This window comes from Pungitius pungitius, chromosome 21 (assembly GCF_949316345.1).
Source record: "Pungitius pungitius chromosome 21, fPunPun2.1, whole genome shotgun sequence".
NCBI classification, from domain to species: domain Eukaryota; kingdom Metazoa; phylum Chordata; class Actinopteri; order Perciformes; family Gasterosteidae; genus Pungitius; species Pungitius pungitius.
In genome coordinates, this window is record NC_084920.1 from 6,362,683 (window position 1) to 6,381,632 (window position 18,950).

The 18,950-nt window shown below is 46.8% G+C and overlaps 1 protein-coding gene across 4 annotated transcripts in view; it reads right to left on the reverse strand.

The window, feature by feature from the left end:
• Window positions 1–16,411, reverse strand: part of LOC119213146 (C-terminal-binding protein 2) — a 72,239-nt gene extending 55,828 nt beyond the window's left edge. For 3 of the 4 annotated variants that reach the window (XM_037464222.2, XM_037464220.2, XM_037464224.2), the window contains exon 1: window positions 15,994–16,411. The gene's annotated coding sequence lies outside the window, so the exon portion shown is untranslated. Of the gene's footprint in view, window positions 1–1,135; window positions 1,157–15,993 lie in introns of those variants that run through there. The other variant, XM_037464221.2, reaches the window with a different exon arrangement.
• Window positions 16,412–18,950: the final 2,539 nt, after the last annotated feature.

Consider the following 18,950-nt stretch of genomic DNA (forward strand, 5'->3'; position numbering starts at 1 on the left):
CTCTTCCTGCATCTGCACCTGTGGTGTTTCCCCCAAACGGGCATTGACAGGCCCCTCCTGCGCCAAGATACGAGGTGCTGCCTGAACGTGTGTGAGTTAAAATGATGGACAGATGCCTCATTAGACTTGATTTAGGGGGTTTGGTGAGCTCAGCTCGAAGGGTACAACAACAAACAACAAATCCATCTTCTTCATCTGCTCGTCAACACTCCATATGTATATATATATATATATATATGGAGTGATTACATAAATAACACAGCGCACATTCTGTGTTAAATCACAATCAGTGTAAAATGTGTAAAATGAATTCAGTCTCCTGCTCTCTTTGCACACGCACCCATCAGCTGACCGGCCTCCAGCAGGAAGAATGACCCGGTGAAAGGGCTCCGTCACACTCCCTGCCCAGCAAATGGACTGAGGCTTGAGGCAGCTAATGGCATAATGAGCTTGGAGTGACATTTCTGGCCACAGGCTCGGTGAAGGCCCTGGACAGAGGCTGTGCACGTGCACGTGCGCAAACACACAGGATGCTGATGGTGTGTCTCATAGGTGACAATATCGTTGTGACACTGCCTAGTTACGCAGTGATGTGTGTGAGCGGAGTCAAGCCAATACTGTTTCCAAGCATTATGTGGTTTTACCTGGTTTTAATTGATGGTAGTGTTAAGATGATATAACTTTTAATGCAGCTTTGCAGATTGTAACTTTAACCACATATTGTTTTCCTACTACTGTAAATGTTACGTATTATTAGTGATATCTGCTCAGCCCCCCCCCCAAAAAAACAGTTTCCAAGTACAGATGCATTCCCAATGCACATGTTGCTCAGTAATTTGAAACAGGGTCTGCGATGACGGCCGGGCAGTGCTGCACCTTAAGGTCTGAGACCCTCGCTGCAGCCTGGCTTATTTTGTGTTTTAGTTAGCGGATTGTTTAGCTCGGGTCTCAGAGCCTCCCCTTTCACTCCCCTGGTGACTGCCACAATGTAGCCCAAAGGTTCCCCTTTCTGTCCCGTCCCCTCTCTGACCTATAGATGTGTGTGTGTGTGTGTGTGTGTGTGTGTGTGTGTGTGTGTGTGAGTGAAAAGGTGCTGGGTGGTCCTGTCGGATTCCTCGCGGCTGTGAGCCAATACCTTCAGCCTGATCCACCTGGGAACGTCTCACATCTCCCCGAGCTTCGGCAGCTCTGTTCCGACTGTCGAGGAGAGACGTGAGAACTGGATCCCACACGAGCAAGGGAGGGGGGGGGGGGAGAGACAAAGAGAGAGAGAGAGAGAGAGAGAGAGAGAGAGAGGGGAAATTAAACACAAAGGGACAAGAAGGGAGAGCCCAGATGAGCCGCAATGTCTAGTCGGTCAGGCAGAAGTGGGCCAAGCTGGTGTTGCATTCTGGAGATGACACACATACTGGCTATTCCAATAACTGAGACAAGCTTTTTTTCTCACACACTCTCACACACCCACACACAGATCCAGAGTCCCCTGGGTCCTGGTTCTGGTTCTCCAGTGCTGCATGCTGATGTTGTGAAAAAACACAAATCCAGCATCAAGCTGACTAAACAAGAAGACAACCCTTTTCATTTGGGCAGGATGAGGGGAGGCAGAGCATGACGGTGACCCCGGGGTAATACATGTCCTGACCGGATGTTGACAGACTTTTGTTCCACCTCAAGTTCAAAAGCGTGAAGAGAACTGCAGGTGAGATGTTGACGGGTTAGGGCTGCAGACCAGTGAATCGGAATCATTGAATAGTTCAATGCCTTGTTTTCTTTAAAATAGTGCAAAATATTGAAAACTGACCATTTAAAAGAAGAAGAACGGGTCACTTATTCAAACATCTTTCTATCTTCTATCCATGAGACCATAACATTTAATAAACATTTTGGTGGAAGAAAATGTTTGTTGCTTTTTTTGACCAATTGACCAATTTATGAATTTAAATTCTGGTCAAGTCATGACTTCGGTGCTAATTGAAATATGAGTTGCCCTTGCTGTCATTTACATCCACGCATAATTTGGGGGGCGGAGGGGACCACCACACACCACCCTCCTTCGAACGGAAGGGGCTTCCGTCTCAAATGCAACGATGATTCATATGAATTCTGCTTAAAAAATGACCCATGAGCGACATTTATAATCGGATGGGGTTCAAGAAATTGGGAAAATCTATTTTTTCCATTTCCAATGTATACCGAAAGAATTGGGCCGGACTTAAATTACACATTTGAGGAGGGGGACTTAAGGTCTGTCTGATTTTTATATCCCTTTTTTGCAATGCAATGCGAGAGGGAAATGAAACATTTTTACTTGACTAAAGAATCTCCAGAAGAACATAAATGGCTCATAATTACAATGCATACGATAACTCCTTTTCACGGCTCCTAAGGAGGTGGAAGAAGATCCCCATTCAATATCTCTCCGACAATTTATTTTACGTTGTGCATTCTGAACTTGTCTTTAATGTCATAAGCAAAGTAAGACTTCTTCACTTCATTGTGACTTCTACAGAGAGTCCCTAAATGATGCAACCTGAAGTGCAGAGTTCATATCTGGGAGCACACAAACACTACATATGTAAGTAAACAAACCCTAACTAGACCAAACCCTAACCAAACTAATGGGCAGCAATCCTGAAGTAGTAGAACAGATCTCCCCAGTCCTACCTGGAGAAAAGACACCATTCTCTACCAGTCACAGCATTTTACTGCTTTACTAGAAACCAAGTACGGGTTTTGCTCTTCACTCAAAGTCATTATTTCCCCCCAAAGTACCGACGGAATTCACTTAAAAGCTTCAAATGCTGGAGATTTTTCCTTTCACCGGTTAGTTCACTGAACACCTTCGTCTCTCTCTCTCCCTGTAGACAAACACTTTCAGTTGCCTTGAGAAAGCACGCAGAGCTGGCAGTACGGAAAGAAGACAATTTTCTCCCACAGATAAGCAGATAAGTGTCCACAGCTGGAAGTTGGTGGACTAGCTGCCTTGTTTACTTAAGGAAACGGGACTCGCACACTGAACTTCAAATGAACCGAGTCTAATGCAGACAACATCCGCCGCGAGCAACAATAGACCAACACGCGGGTTCGAAAAATAATGGATGTCAATCAACGCGACTAAAGGCGACCGGCGCATATTAGGGAGATCCGCATCCCGACAGAAACGTATTGTGTGGTACATATGCAAACACCCCACGTATAATGCACTGAGACGAAAAGAAATCTCCCGAGGAACCCATTTATTCTTGTACGTGCAACTAGGGCATGAAGGCAACATTTTGTAAACACAAGCCCAATTAAAACTTGTTTTTGCAATTAACATCTCATCTTCTCCGGAGAAGCCCCCATGCATTCACACCAGAATACAGAGCCAGTGTTTTTAGCAACATTTTCAAACTAGATATACCACGATGTTGCTGCGTACTTCACAAAGCCTGAGATGTCAGCTGACCTCGGCAATTTGTTGCTAAACAATAAAAAGGAAAGTACACCACGAGAAGGGACGGAGGAAAGAAGACCCCCCCTCCCTCTCTAATCATGCACATTGTTGTTTGCACTTGCATAGATTGCAGTATGTTGATAGTAATAATGATGAAACTAAAACTCACTGTTGTTTCAGGGATTGAGCCTGGCATCTCCGGCTAAGTTTCTTTGTATCTATTCACATATTTATTTCCCTCATCCTAAAACGCTCCGACGTGATGCGACATTTTTCTCTCCTTTGGTGTGAAATCTCAGGACCGGCTGAATCGACGGCACCTTACTGCCTTACTTCTGTCTTTGACCGAAGGTAATGTGCAGTTTGTGTCAAAAGGATCCGCTGGAAACAGAGACTGGGTTTGTGAAGTATTCTGCCTCCCTTGCCTTTCCGAGCCACGAGCGATAACAGATCTCGTGTGCGGGATCCTAAAGCGTCGCCTGTCACGGGGGAATACAATAACATCGCGAACGACAGCTAAGTTGAAGACTTGTCAAGCGCTCAAAGGAGGATTTTGATTTGACTAAAAAGAGGTTGTTTACAGCAGCCAATCAAATGTTGTGAGATCGTTGTCAGCGTCAGCTTGCAACCAGAAATCAGCCCTGAGACGCCGTTAGACGGATGCTTTTAGTGAAATATTTAATGAAGGAAAGCGCAGCGTGCAGTTCCTGTGTATTGTGACTTTTGTTACACACTGCACTACACGACGGGTGTGTAACCTGGATGAAAACCGGTGGGAAAGTAGGAAAGTAGGGTTGGGTATCGAGGATCGGGAATCGATTGGAATCGTAACTAGCTTTGCGATTTACCCGGTATCGTTCAAAAGTTTAAAATTCGATTCCTAGTTTCGATTCTCAGTCCACCGGAAATAGAAACCGCTGAACACCAACGAAGAAGCGTCCACCGGAAGTGTTGGCTTAACAGCGCGATCGAACATGGGCAGCGTCCCGGTTGTTGTGAATTTGTGACGCATCAGACCAGTGTGCGCGCGGGTGCCGGGTGGCCCGAGCGGAGCTGTCCTATCTGTTAAAATGAGCAGTGAGGCTGGCGCTGCAAAGAAAAAAAAGATTGTACTAGCACTCCCCGCGTCGACCGCTAGCACCCCCCCCCCCCCCCGTCAGCGAAAGTGTCCCTGATTTGGGGTTGGGAGAGTGTGCCCCGTCTTTGACGCGCTGCGCCGCCCGTCCTCCGCTGCCTCTTCCTCTGGCTCCAAGGGCCCATCAGTGGGAGCAAGGTAACGTTTAAGTACCTGCAGTATCATACACTCATGTGTAAATGTGTTTTTGTGAGGTTTCAAAAATAAAGCTCTCTTGAGGAAAGTGTACCCCTGTTAAAATATATTCATAATTTATAATGTTTATACAATATTGAAGTTCATAGTTTGATATTTATATTGTAGTTGAAAACAGCCCTGTTAGAAATTCATAGTAAAGTTCATAGAATTAACATTGATGGAGAAGGTCAGACTATTTCCTTCAGAAAGACCCTTGGTTAGGTAGCTCATTTTAAATATTTTAAAATAACTTAAACTTCTTTGGCCCTGCCTCTTAAAAGAATCAGAATCGAGAATCGCTGGGAACCGGAATCGAAACCAGGAATCAGAATCGTTCAAATTCAAACGAGACCCAACCCTAAGCACAAGTGAGGTCAGATGCACGTGAGGCACCAACAGAGTTATTTAAAATCAACATAGAGGTGCACTGTTTGCTACGAGCGCCACGGCTGTCTTCTTTTCACACAATCTGTGGAATGAAATCGAAATCCTTGTCCAACTTCTTCTCGTTCATCAGGGTTATCCACGCAGGTGAGAATTTATTGTTTCCATGACAGTGCTCTGCTTCTCTCTTCTATTCTTATATGTACTCCTACTCTTAATGTTATTTAACAAGACTAAAGGTGGGACCAACGTGACACAACCTGAACCGCAGCACTGTTTTCTTTTTTTTCCTCAAATAAGAAAATTCCCTCCTGCTGAAAAGCCAAACGATGCCACATTTGAAAGTAATCAACACACAAATGGAATGTTGAATTTATAAGCATTATATTAGACCCTCGCCCAATTCAATACACTCAAGGGGTTTTCTTTGCATACATTGGGTAGCTTCCGAAGGGCTGATGTTAGCAGTCTTAGGCTTGGAGGAGACTGTTGCGGAATTAAGATTCTTCCCATAACTAGGTTTTGGCATTGAGCCGTTTGGGCTAAAAAGTGACATTGGCGCGCTTTAAATGACAAATTGATCATCGGCCAGGAAAGCAGACACGAACCCTGCCACTACTCTGCTAAATACAGTATCACCTGGTGCAGCATTGATTAGATGTACAACGGATCAATGAGCAATTAGATGAATTAAGTACCCGGCCTATTTCTACTTCAAAACAAACATCCAAAGACAGTTCAGAAAATGAGAGCTATTTACGGGCTCTTGCTACACAACACGTCCGGGAAGATCACAGCGAGCGGACAACAACGTAAGCGAGGAGCCGATGCTTATAATTCCATGTTTGCCTGTTTTCGGGGCGAGACGATTTTGACAGCGCTCGGGCGCCGACTGTCATCCCAGTCATGTCGTTTTCATGCCCGTGGATTCTTTCTCAATCGCACACTTCATGTTCCCATCAAAGGTTCACGGGAGACACGTTTTCAAATCTGCACGTCCTGTAGTGTTGTCGTGGCGGGAGATCCTCAAATCCACGACATTCCGTCAGCGAGCCGTGCCGCAGGAAGTAGCCCATCTACATGTTATTTTTCCTCTTTAGCCTTACTCCCTGGTGGTTAGAGGAGCATCTGCAGACACGGGAAGTCCTCCCCGCTATCCTGTTCAAATTTTACACAAGCAAACTCCAGGAATCATTACCCAACATGAGCTCATCATTAGCACATTCATAATTCAGTGTAATGGATTATGTAATCGTTCCATTAATCAGGGGAGCCCGCCCCGGCATACTCTGCTATGCATTAGTTTGATAATGGGAAATGCCTCTGTTAAAATATATGTCGCGTTTTTACGGCGGCAGAGTTTGAAAGTCTGTCTTTGGCAACGTGGGAAGCAGCTTGACAATCGCTCCGAGTGCTTGTGGTTCAATCACAGTCAGGCAGTAATCCAATGAAAACGTGTCACTTCAGCAGGGCAGAATGAAAAAGTAGGCAAAGGGGGCAAAAAAAGCTTTTTGTGAAACCGTTGTCAAGTACAGGCATCACTCGAGTCCTCCTCATTTATTTCAGATTTCATACGTGACGCTGGGAGCATCTGAGACCGATTAAGACACATCGAAACGAAGGTCCTTGTCATCTGATTCCAGCAGCTGGCATGACTTGTGAGGGGCTTAATCCAAAGGTGTCATCAGCTATTTATCGAGGCGAAGGAGATAGAGGGCTCGGCGCCCCCCTCCTCCTTACTGTTGTCGGAAGCTCAGTATGAGTGTCTGGTTGGCTGCGGTCCATCAGTTTGAGTGACATTTGACTATCATCACCAAGGGACACGCAGTGTATTTCGGTCTTCTCATCCTTGTTTAAAAAAAGGTCAGTGACAGGCAGGGTCCCATAGGCACTCGTAAGTGCGCTGAGAGCAAACATAGGGAAAAAAACTGTTTCTTAAATAAAGAGCGTTGAAAATCCCTCGTCGTGTAGAAAAACTGCAGAACACTAATCGATTATTTTACCCGTCCGCTTCCCCTCCCCCAGATTGCACATCAAGCGATTCTCGCTTTGTCCCTGCACTTGGATGGAGAGCAGGAGAAAATTAATACGTATTTTATACGGCTGCATATAGAGTAGCGCATAAACCTCAAATTTAAATAGGACCCGAGTGATTGGTCCTTCAGTCCGTACCTACACAAAACAAAACTAAATGGTTTGTGGTTACTGTCAAGATGTTGGCAGAGCTTCACAAGGCTTAGAGCCGGGCTGCCAATAACGCAGCTTGAGCCGAAGAGAAAAAACAGAGACATGCACAGAATGAAATGTGGAGAGAAATGTTTTCCTATTGTGAGAATTGCCCATGCCCTGCTTTTAAAAATAAATGAATAAGGCATTCACCTCGTAGGAGTGACATTTGAATAAGCAGGAGCCTTTTTCTTCCTCCGTCCTTCCCTCTCCTCCCGTCCCTTCGGTGCTCGGTGTAATTCGAAGCCGTCGCAAACAAATCCTCCCGACAGACCTTTCCAAATGTCAGGTTTCGTCAAGCGGGATGACAGCCACCAAAAATCCGGCTCGTGGAAACTTTTCTTAGGAAAAAGGAGGAGCTCAGTCATCAAAGGTATTTACTTCTGAATGAAAAAAGTAGTTTGGACATTAGTCCAATACTCCCAAGGGCAGGAAAAGATAGTGATCAGTACAATCCCTGCTCCATGACATCATCTTTCATCTCCTCCCAAATATTACGTACACTTGTGCCACCAGTGCTCCATTTGGCTCCTAAACCCGTGATCGGTCCGAACGTTCAACGATGTAGAAGACGGTATACAATTTACCCAAACACATTAACATACACTGGTCAAGCTAGAAGATGAAAAAAAAACTAAATATGATGAATATTGAGTAACAATTTAAATAAAACTTTTTAAAAAAAAGTATTGGCCTTTTATACTGAGGACTTAAGGAGAGATAACTTGAATAGGCTGGACAGAATGGAAATCACTGCCCGGCAGTTTGTCAAGGATCCGAAACATATGTAACTAAAAGAAAAGATCTCTCTTTCCAAATATAGTTTGGCGAGTGCACAAGCCTAAGAGCTGTTTCACTGCCCCGAGTGTGAGAGGATGAGATAGGGCAGGGGCAACGGGGCAATGTCACTACTACAGCCAGAATGGACCACGCCTCCTCGGCCATGGAAGGGGAGGCACGACTTGGTAGCACGCGTAATTCATTTTGGTAACAGAGTGGCACCTTAAACGTGGCCAGCATTGAATGAGAAATAAATCGGACCCCCGACAACAGCACTCGCTGTGGACAGAGCTGCTCTATTTGCATTCCTTAAGCCACAGCTTCTGAAAAAATAAAAAAAAGCAGTCCTCTCACTGCACTTTGTACGAGATGCCGAGCCAGTCGAGGTGGTGGGCGGGGAGGAGGGAGGCAGAGAGGTTAGAGGGGAAGGAGAGAGTGGAGAAAGAGAGAGAGAGAAAAAAAAGAGCCTCTTTTCTGCCTCCTCGATTTGAAGAACGTTTGTACTGCCCGCCTCTAATGTGTGCCATCGCAGCTGCACGTCGTGTCACCATGTCCAGAAGGCCGGGCTGGCTTCAAGCTTCTGTTTTTTTCTTCTTCTTTATTTTAACCCCCACTCCCCCCTCCTTCTCTTCCTCGTTGCCTTGCACCAGGCACAGGATCCCAGCCTTTTAATATGGCTGCCAGTGAGGCAACAGCCATTTAATAACAATGCAATAGTTCCTCACAGCAGTCGTCCAGTGTCGCTCACACACCCTGCCGTGTGCAGATGGTACATTGTCTGTGTTTCACGAAAACACTCTCGTTACGGAGATGTTTTTGGCCCTCTCTCTTTCCCCCACCACACACGGCTGCAATATTCTTCTCTGACAGAAGCAACATAGAGCAACATACAGCTTTATTTCAGCCATTATTGCTCTTGTCTTATTTCGTAACAGGTCAGCTGAAGTGCCACCCCCCTTTCCCCATTAAGTGATCTGTGTGTGTGTGTGTGTGTGTGTGTGTGTGTGTGTGTGTGTGTGTGTGTGTGTGTGTGTGTGTGTGTGTGTGTGTGTGTGTGTGTGTGTGTGTGTGTGTGTGTGTGTGCGTGTGCGGATGGAGGTAAGCCTCATGCATGTGCCTCACAGCCTCCCGCGGTGGGGGACATCTGGAGGGGGCGTTCCCCGTGTGCGCGGGGAGAAAAGAAGAGTTCGGGCCTGGGCCTCTTCATTCACTTCTTCAGGGTTCCGCTGTCTGTTTACTCCGTAATGGACTCTGCCCAGAGAGTTGTTAAGGGGCGAACAGGGTGGAAGGCGCCCCGCGCTCCGCTGTGGCGGTGATTAACGGCCCGATTTAGAAAGCCACTCCGGGGTCACCTTCCTTAACGTCGTGATGGACGATCCGGCGGCCCCATGCGGTGGGCGCGCTGACGACCTGGCTCACAGGTGGGGCTTTGGTGATTACCAACTTTCCCCGTGAACTCTTCCGTCGGTGACCACTGTGCCGTGATTAAAGCAACGTGCGAGCATCTCAGGCTGATGGTGCGCGCGTGACTGTGTCCACCGCTGTCGGTAGAGCGCCGGAGTCGCGTTGGCCCAGTTCAGCCGCGCGTGCGCGCGTCGTCTCTCCGCCAACGAGGGCCGCCATCTGTCCCCTCCTCCACGGGGTGCACGGAGAGACGTTTTGCACAGTTTTTGGCATGCCTGACTTCCCCTGATGCTGCACAAATATTTCAAAATATTACATAAGCAGCGAGACCCTAGCTGGGCAGAGGGGGGTTTGATGGAAACTTGCAGAGGAGAAGGAGGAGAAGAGACGGGATGAGAGATTGGAAAGTGTGAGTGAGCAGACGTTCGTTCTCCTAACCAAAGGAATGCCAGAGACTCCACGCCGAGTGTTTTCACACCTCTGAGTCACCGTCCTATAAATCTGGGAAGTTTTAACAGTTGCAACGATTTGCTCTCAATCTCGAAAAAAAATAAACCTAAAGCGCAGTCGGTTTATCTGAATACACCTGGACTATTGTCCAAAGCGGGGAAGTTGGTGCGCAGTGGAAGCAAACCGGACTTCGGCTCTGGAATCTGGGAACCAAAAACAGAAAGAGGAGGAAAAGTGACGGCGTGCTTAATGAAACAAACCCTTTTCACAGGAACACAGGGGACATGTACTGTTTCTGCGATGTGTGTTTGTTTGTGAGGGCCCGTCCCCAGCAGCGCACAACAAATGTCCTCAGAGAGGCTTTACACACAAACCCATTCTGCAGAGGACACCTGAAACAGCATTTGTATGCGTTTGTCTCTTTTTCTCTTGTCACAGGGGAACAAGATCAGATTTCACCAGAGATCTAAAGCAACCGGCGCGGCGCAGACAAAACATGTAAATACTGTGTTGGGAAGGGAGAGGGGGGGGGGGGAACCTAACTCACTGTTCGGTGGGAGCTGCCGACCGTCAAGGACCGACACATAATACGTCTCTCCAGGAGCTCTAATATCCAGTGACTGCTTGGGCTCGTGTCCTCCTCCTCACGCGGCTCCGTTCGCCGTTTTGTCAGGTGACCCCTTTGCCAACGGCGGGATTAAGAAGGCTCCTGAGAACGCAGCGGTGAATCGGAGCGGCGATTGGAAATGTTTTTGTAATCATAAGGACAGAGAGCCTACACTCGCAGAGCCCCCGTCCTGCTGACGGTGTCTCGGATTAGAACAATGTGTGGAGCACGCTGGGTCAGTACCAGATGGTACCTTTTCTACAAGTTTTGCTTGTTCAAGATCATATATATAATGAAAAAACTCATATTGCACACACACACACACACACATACACACACACGGTGGGGTTCCCTGAGGTTGTAGCAGCCATTTGTATAACACATAACATACAGGATACAAGATAACCCAACAGATCCATTAGGCGGGCCGATATGCAGATACGCTGTGATAAAGAGTCGAGCCCGGTGCGCTTCTTAGGCCGCATGAGCAGCAATTGGCTTGGCCCCCCGGTGCGCCCCCCCCCCCCGCGTCAAAGTCCACCATACAATTAATGATGCACAGTTATTGGGTTTGCGCGTCTGTATGCGTTTATGTGAGTATTCTGCACCGCCCACCAGGAGAATATCTGAGTTTGCACTCGGTAATGAGGCAGTGACTGGGAGTTTGTGAGCGTGCATCATCTCCCCTAATTCCATCTTGTAGTCCTGTAAACACTTATAAATGCAGGCAGTAGCTACGGCGGCTCTCCCGTCCCCCGACCCCCCATACTCCCCCCCCACCCCTTTGCCCTCAGCTCTCATCAGGCTCTTACATCTCCAAAGAAACCAAGGGCGGGAGTGGAGGAGATATTGCAAATCACATTACGGGACATGAAATTAATCCCCCCTCCGCAAACATTTGGCCTTCACACAGTTCAACCTTGAGATCGCGTCCCCCCCCCCCTCCCCTCCCCTCCCCTCCATTAGATCCAAAAGAACGATTCTGACATTACACCAACGGCTCTGCTGAGGTGATTATTCAACAGGATCCTTCACCGTGCCTGTGATACGTTGTAATTTCATTTCACTTACGTCTGTTTGATAATGTAACACACAATTGGGAGGGAGCACTTTACGTCCCAAAAGACCGCTTCCTCCTTAAGATAATAAAAGCCTTTTGTGCTTGCCTTTGAGAAATCCTTGGTGGATTATGTGAGGCCTGGTTTTTGGGAGCGCATCAATTAATATGCATTAAATGAAAGTACTAAGTTGTGGGAAGATAATTAATAAGTCTAATTGCTGGACACAAAACCTTAACGCAAGCACGACTGGTACTTTGACCTTTTTTACACAGCTAGAAGACAGTGTACTTCCACCTTATTACACGGCCACCTCACTCTCCCCTGATGCTAATGCCGAGTGCTGCGAGATAATAAAAAAAGAACAACACAGAGCGCCTGTTACATCCGATCCAATACCCGCTGAAAAAGTCTGCTACTCGGTTCAGCTGCTGTACCGTTTCAGTCCGAATAAGCCCTTCCGTTTGTGTTAGAGAATACTGTGGATCTCTTATGCCGGCCCTATCTCGGGATCTCGTCCCTTTGTGCGGCGCAGAGAATGGCGCCGGCTCAGGGTCCCACTTTTCACGTTAGCGTTAAAGAGGCGTTCGCGGTTCCAATTATCCTTTACCCCCGCGGATCTCCAGAAAACACACAATCGCTGACACTGTCAAAGAAATTATGATGGGGGGGGGGGGGGGGGGTTAACAAAAATCCTGACCCCACCCCCCTTACAGACACGCACACACACGCACACTCTTCAACGTGCTAAAAAGATGAAGAGTGCTTTCGGAGAAAAGAGAAGCAAAGAAATGTTTCTTTGAGATATCTACTCAATGTCCCATCTTCTAAAGGTTCAGAGTGTGAGTGATGACGCCTTCACTCACCAGCGAGGAGCGAGGACACTGAGCAGCGCTCCGGCTTTAAACTTATTCATTTAGACCGAGAGCAACCCGCTGCAAGAAGTACCGTCTTGATCAGTTCAACGTCCTACCTCCGTGGTTTTTTTTTTCTTTCTTTCAAAAATCACCACCAGCTTTTCAACTAAATCAATCTTGCCTTTGGTTGGAGATAATGAGCGCGTTTCGCCGGGCTTCAAATGAACACCGCTGCTTCCGAGGGCCCCTCGGCTCAACATAGTCACATCACGCAGACACTTTTGAGGAAGGAAGAGAAAAGAGAAGTTTTACCCTTCAGAGACCAATTAAAAACACACATTCCAAATTGACCTAAGAGGAGCACAGTAAGGCATTCATTTACAGTGCGCTCTACGTCGCCTCACTCGCTACCAGAATCATTCCCAATTGTATTAAATTCTGATGAACAAACAATCTCATCCGAGTGGAAAGATTCAGTGGGAAAAAAAGAAAAGAGACGAAGGACAGACTCCATCTCATCTATGGATCAAAGACTTCATCCAGAGGTAGTGCGCGCACACAGACGTACTAATGCACACCCTCAGATTCATTCGAAAGGACACAGAGGCAAGATTTAGCCGCTCAGTAGCACAGTGTGCATACATTAAATAATCCTTATTAAAGCCTGTGGTGAGTATTAGATCATTATCATTACTATCTCTGCTGTAAGACTTGTTACAAAGGAAATAACTGCTCTGCATATAGAGGGCTGTTTGCTTTATATGTTTAATAATGCGGTAAATATTGAATTGTATTACCACGATGTAATGCAATGTGTGGTTACATTACTTTATTATGACCAAGGGATAATGCACTCTTCATCTTCTACTTGAATGATCAAACAAACGCAGTTTCTAACTAAGGATTAGCCCTGATTAGCATGCATTGTTTTGCGAAGAAAATGTGAATGTTTGAAAAAAACTCCAGGGTCAATTCTGCTCATCCTCAAGGTGTCCAACCGAAAAAAAGATCAGATTAACAACGTTATGCGAAAGCGAAAAGCCGCATATCTTTGGAATTAAGACGTTAGAACGAGCAAATGTTCTTCAGTTTTAGTTGATGAATGACTTTGGTAGTTAATCAATTAGCAAAATTGCAGATTAATTTTCTATCAGTCTCATCATTTGAGCCAGGAAACCTATTAAGAAGACAAACTAGAACTGGAATTGTATCCGTGACATATTTGGTGCGTGGGGACCCTGAAACATGCTCCGTCTCCCTTTTGTGGCACTTCCAGGAACGCCGCCTCTATAAATCCCTTCTAATGGTCGGCGGCGAGGGAACTTTTTAACACAGAACTTAGCAGCCACTGTTATTCACCCGAAGAGCAGGCCTCACTATGATGGATGGTAAAAAATATTGCACGGGGCTAACTGAGCTCCCCCACCACCACACCCCCCTCGAGACGTTCAATTGCCTTGAGTGATAGGGTGCTGCTCGGCAACCACGGGAGAGGATGGCAGAGGGCAGGCTCTTCACAGGGTCGACTAACTGAGTCTGTTCAATTTCCTCTCCGGAAAATACGACAATGTCTATTCACCGTCTCAAAAAAAATGGGGGAAGGTGAGGGGGACAGACAGGGAACGGGGGCGGGGTGGGTGTTCTGCTAAAATGATGTGACACAAATCTCAACTTATGAATGGCAAGTTTGTTGGCTATGAATGGAGAATTGACATGGGGAAGAAGAACAGCAGTAATGGCGGTGAATGTACCTGGCGTGCGGGGGGGGCGGGGGGACACTGCTCCGTGTTGTGACCGGCTCCCTGCTGCACTTGTGACTGCAACAGTTTAACGGCTCTTTGTGACAAGGGGAGCCCTGTTGTGCCGAGCTGCCCACCATCTTAACTGCTCCCATGACAATGGGCGACACACCAGAGCAGATGTCCAAGCTGGACACATCTGTAGCGGCCTTATATCCCTTCAGCCCCCCGCCCCCCTTTCTTCGTCCGATCCACACACATGGGCACCCGGACAAAGAGCCGCTTTACCATGGTCATCCCCCAAATCAGCTTGAGGCATCAAAAAATAAACGATTACCTTGTTGTTAATAAGATCGCTCATGAAACACTTGTCCTGTTCTCACTTTTTCAGAGCAATCAGTTAATTAATTATCTCAACGATGTGTATGAATACTTGGACGTGTGTAATTAACACGGTAACACACAGCAATTAGCAGATCATTCAAACACTGTCGGCACACACACCATATGCACTCTCCTGACCGTTTATTTAAGTTTACACAGACGGCTCTGCGTTAAATCCTCACTGCAAACATCAGCTACTATGAACAAGTTAATTAGCCGGAGTAAAATGCAGCAGAGCGTCCTGGGGGGGGAGGGAGGGAGGGGCGGGGGGGCACAACAAAAATAAATCTATCCTTATTACTCCAGTGATTTTCAAAGTCACATGTTTTGGAGCCTGCAGGGAGAAACGTGGGGCTTCGGGTTTCACTTGTATTTCACTCACTAAACAACAGACAGCAGAAGGATGAAGCTCTTATCTCTACGCAGTGTTTGCCAACATGCAGATCTGCAGCTTTCCACGCTTAACTACAAAAGCCTTTTATAGCTGGGATTCCTCGAGGCAAAATGTAATCAAATGCAGGTGTTTGATCCACTGCTTTAATCGCTTGTATGTCCCTGGGATGGAAAAAAAGGAGAAGAAGTTTAGGAAGCCTCAGATCCTCCGGTGTGGTGTGTGCACCAGCGTATTCAACGTCCTGTGAAATTGTGCAATAGAACAAATATACACGCGTGAGGTCAGCGATGCAGCTCGGACAGCAGATGTGCTCCACGGTCATTTGTGCTTTAAAAAAAAAGAGAGATGCCCAGGCTAAGCAGCGGCAAACGGCGCGCGGAAGATTACACAGGATGACGTCTTTCCCAACACTGTTTCCCTCACGCTCAGTCACGGGGGATTGGGGGGGGGGTCAATAGTGAGGTATTAAGAAGATTCATGAGCAAATAGCCTCACTGGAAAGCGCGTGTGCACACACGCGCACAACTCCGCCAGCTTTCAACACACACTTCCTATTTCTTTTTTTTTTGCCTACACACTCCGTACGAGAGGGGGGGGGGGGGGGACAACACACAGCGTCGGTGCGTTTGACCGAATACCGTCGCGATGCAAAGGTGAAGGGGGGCTGATGGGAGAAAAAACGCGGGCTATTTCACGTCTGAATTGGACAGCTACGCTAGGTTTATTTACGTGGTAAATGTCCGTGTGTGTGTGCGCGTGCGTGTGTTTTGGGCTGCAAACCCACACCCGACCATACCCCCCCCCCTCCCATCTTCATGGCGCAGTAAGGTGGACACACATGGCCAAAAAAAAGCTCGTATGCGGACCTGACGGCATGCCCGTCGCGGCTTACTCTAAAAATAAATAGGAAATAACTGAATTAAACGTGGGAGAGCGGCGTCGCTTGTGAATTGCGGTCTTACCTGGATGAATGGCGTCTGGGCGCAAGTTGAGAAGCCGACTTTTTCTTTTTTGTGTTGTTGTTCTTCTCTTTTAGGCACACGTCGTCGGCAGCAGCAGCAGCAGCAGCGGCGGCATCATCCGCTCCGGGGGGAAATGTTTCATGGGAAGATTTGGAGCAATTCTGATTCCACCTTTTTAATCATCCGTGCGCTATAAAAGCGGTTTCTTTAGGAAAAGAAAGAAAGAAAGAAAGCAAAAAAGATGGGAAGCGGCGTTGGGATAGAGAGGAGGGATTTCCTCACGGGAAACCGGCTACAATGTGTCACACACGTCCACGGCTCCAACGGCCGAGCGCCTTTTTTTCGCAAACGCCGCGTCCGTCCAACTGTTTCACTGCTTTATTTTTTCCTCGCTCGCTCTCACTCTCCCTCCCTCCCTCCCTCTCTCTCTCTCTCTCTCTCTCTCTATCTCCCCTCTCTCTTTGGCTGTAGTCACACTAACTCTCCTTTTTCTATCAAGGCGGGGTCTCTGGTCGTTTAAACCAATGACATAAACCAAGAAGAAGCCCATATCTAACCGTCTGGGCATGTTGGGACAAGCAATAAGCCTATAATGTCTCCACGCGGAATTATGAATCTGTCTGTGCTGCTCGTGTCAGCAGTGAATCTATAACTCCTGCTATTCCTATTCCTATGCTTTATAAGGACCTGTTCAAGGATGTTTGACGGATCCGACAAATAATCAATGGTTTACCTTCAAATTGATCCCAGCGGTTCACAGCTGAATGAAAGCTCATGAAACAATACCATTAAGTGAGTGTGCCTTGTAGTTGTGAGTATACGTGCCTACGTGTCCTTTGTTTGGTAAGAACACAGAGCACATGTCAGGAGTTTGTTTGATTCCTCTGCAGGGATTATTCTGCATGTAGCAGCGTGGCTCTGCTATCGGCATGACAATTTGATTTAGCAGCGCTAAAAATAGTTTGACTGAGTTGTCCATGCTGGACTCCCCCATGCTCGATTGATTTGATGAAGACTCTGCGGTGACGCACGTGACCTCCAGTACTTTGCCTCTTTTTCAGAACTTGTGGAGCAGCATTGATCCACATGATTGCATTAATCCGTGAAGGGCTTTCCCCTGATATGCATTCGGAAGTGTGGCCCAGCGAGAGATTCATGCAACCACGCTGTCTTTCAATGTTTCATATTGTGCAGCTTGCTTTGTCACTACGTGAGGTCCACTAATTGGCCGCGGATTGTGTCAGAAGTGCCACTCAAGGTCGTCAGTGATGTCAATTATGTATGTGTAGTGTTTGGCTTTTCATTTCTATATTCTGCCTGGGCTCCATATGCTCCAGTATTAATCTGTCCATCAACAATTGTCCGACCTCCTTTCAGAACTCTAGTTTGATGTGAGGGCTTGTGACTCATGGCACAAAAAGGCGACCTCTCTCACTGGGGGGGTTTTGGGAAAAAATAGAAGTGGCAAATTTGTGGTGAATCTTATAGTCATGATTTTATTGATTCTTGACTGAAATCCAAGTTGGTGATTTCAGATACAGCTCACATTGGGAATCAAAGGAAAAGACAGCTATCTTGCCAGGGCAGCAACATGAGGATTGCCTGCAAGGCGCTGTCTTCTTATGCATTGCAAAAACTGTGCACATGTTGAAAAGTACAAAAGCAGCTAATTTAATCTATGTGAAGGAAAGAGAAGAAATAAATCGCTTCCACTCCCACTGCTCATATGCTCTTTGAGAATATTATGTTCCCTTAAGTCAGATCTAGAGTTAAATATCCATGCCAGCAATTATAAGTCATCAGTCGTATCATTTTGAACCAAAGAATGAACCTTTTCACCAGTTGTACTCTAAGATCAAAACAAAGGGGTTTAGCATAAAGATTAGATTTATCTTACATGCAGAGGCCACCCTCCATCCTGCGGTGTATCAACAGAAAACATCTCCGTGGATATAGAGAGGGGCCTGGAGTATTGAAGAGATTGGCGCCGTCCTATTAAAAGAGGAGGTATGGGTCCAGTGTGGCGCCATAACAGACCTTTCCACGTTGAACTCTGACCCCGATCTCCATACTCTCAAATTCACGGGGAGTCTCTGCGGAGAGCTGAGCAACACGCTATCTCGATTGCACCCTCTGGAGACACACATCTAACAATCCACGTTTAAATTATTGAAGGCACATCACCCCCACCATGTTTCTTACACGGGGTAGAATTAGTGGCTGACAACGGCTACGTCGCATTAGAATTCAAGGGGCGATTTTATTCATATATCAAGGTTTATTTTTTCATGCTGCGTGGGTGTTTGTGGCCAAGTCGTTTTTCAGTCGCCTCTTATACCTCTGTTGCTTTCCCGTGTCATTCTTCTCCCACCTTGCAGACTTCTCCCCTCCTCATGCTCTGCTCAGGCGCTGCTTAAAGCTGCACTTTCCATTTCTCGGTAAGATACAGCAATTTAATTTGTCTGGTTTTTTTTTCTTTGTTGTAGTAGAACAAAAAAAAGTAGCATAAATAACCCCGCATTGTAGGGCAGAGGAGTATTTCACCTTTTTTGTCTTCTTCACTGTTATTGCAGCTTGACCCTGTCAAGGTCCCCCCCTCCCACAAGCCCTCTCTTCAAAACACGCCTCACATGCATGAAGGCTGCACACAAACACACACAGTCTGCCCTGTTTTGCTAATGAGGTGACTAGGCCTCACCGTGCTGGGATATAAAAGGGGGGGGGGGGGGGGGGGGTGAACGGCTCAAAACCCAATTGGTCTGCTTGAACTTGTGAAATAGGATTGACACCACACTCAAAATGAGCTCCCACCATGAAGGAACAGCGGACTGAAGCCCCCCCAGGAGGCTAAGTTGAATCAATTCTCCTAATGATGTTTATAATTTAGAAGGGCTAATGACATGCACTATGAACTGGAAGATTATGTCTGGGAGAAGCCTCTTTGAGTCAAGTATCAC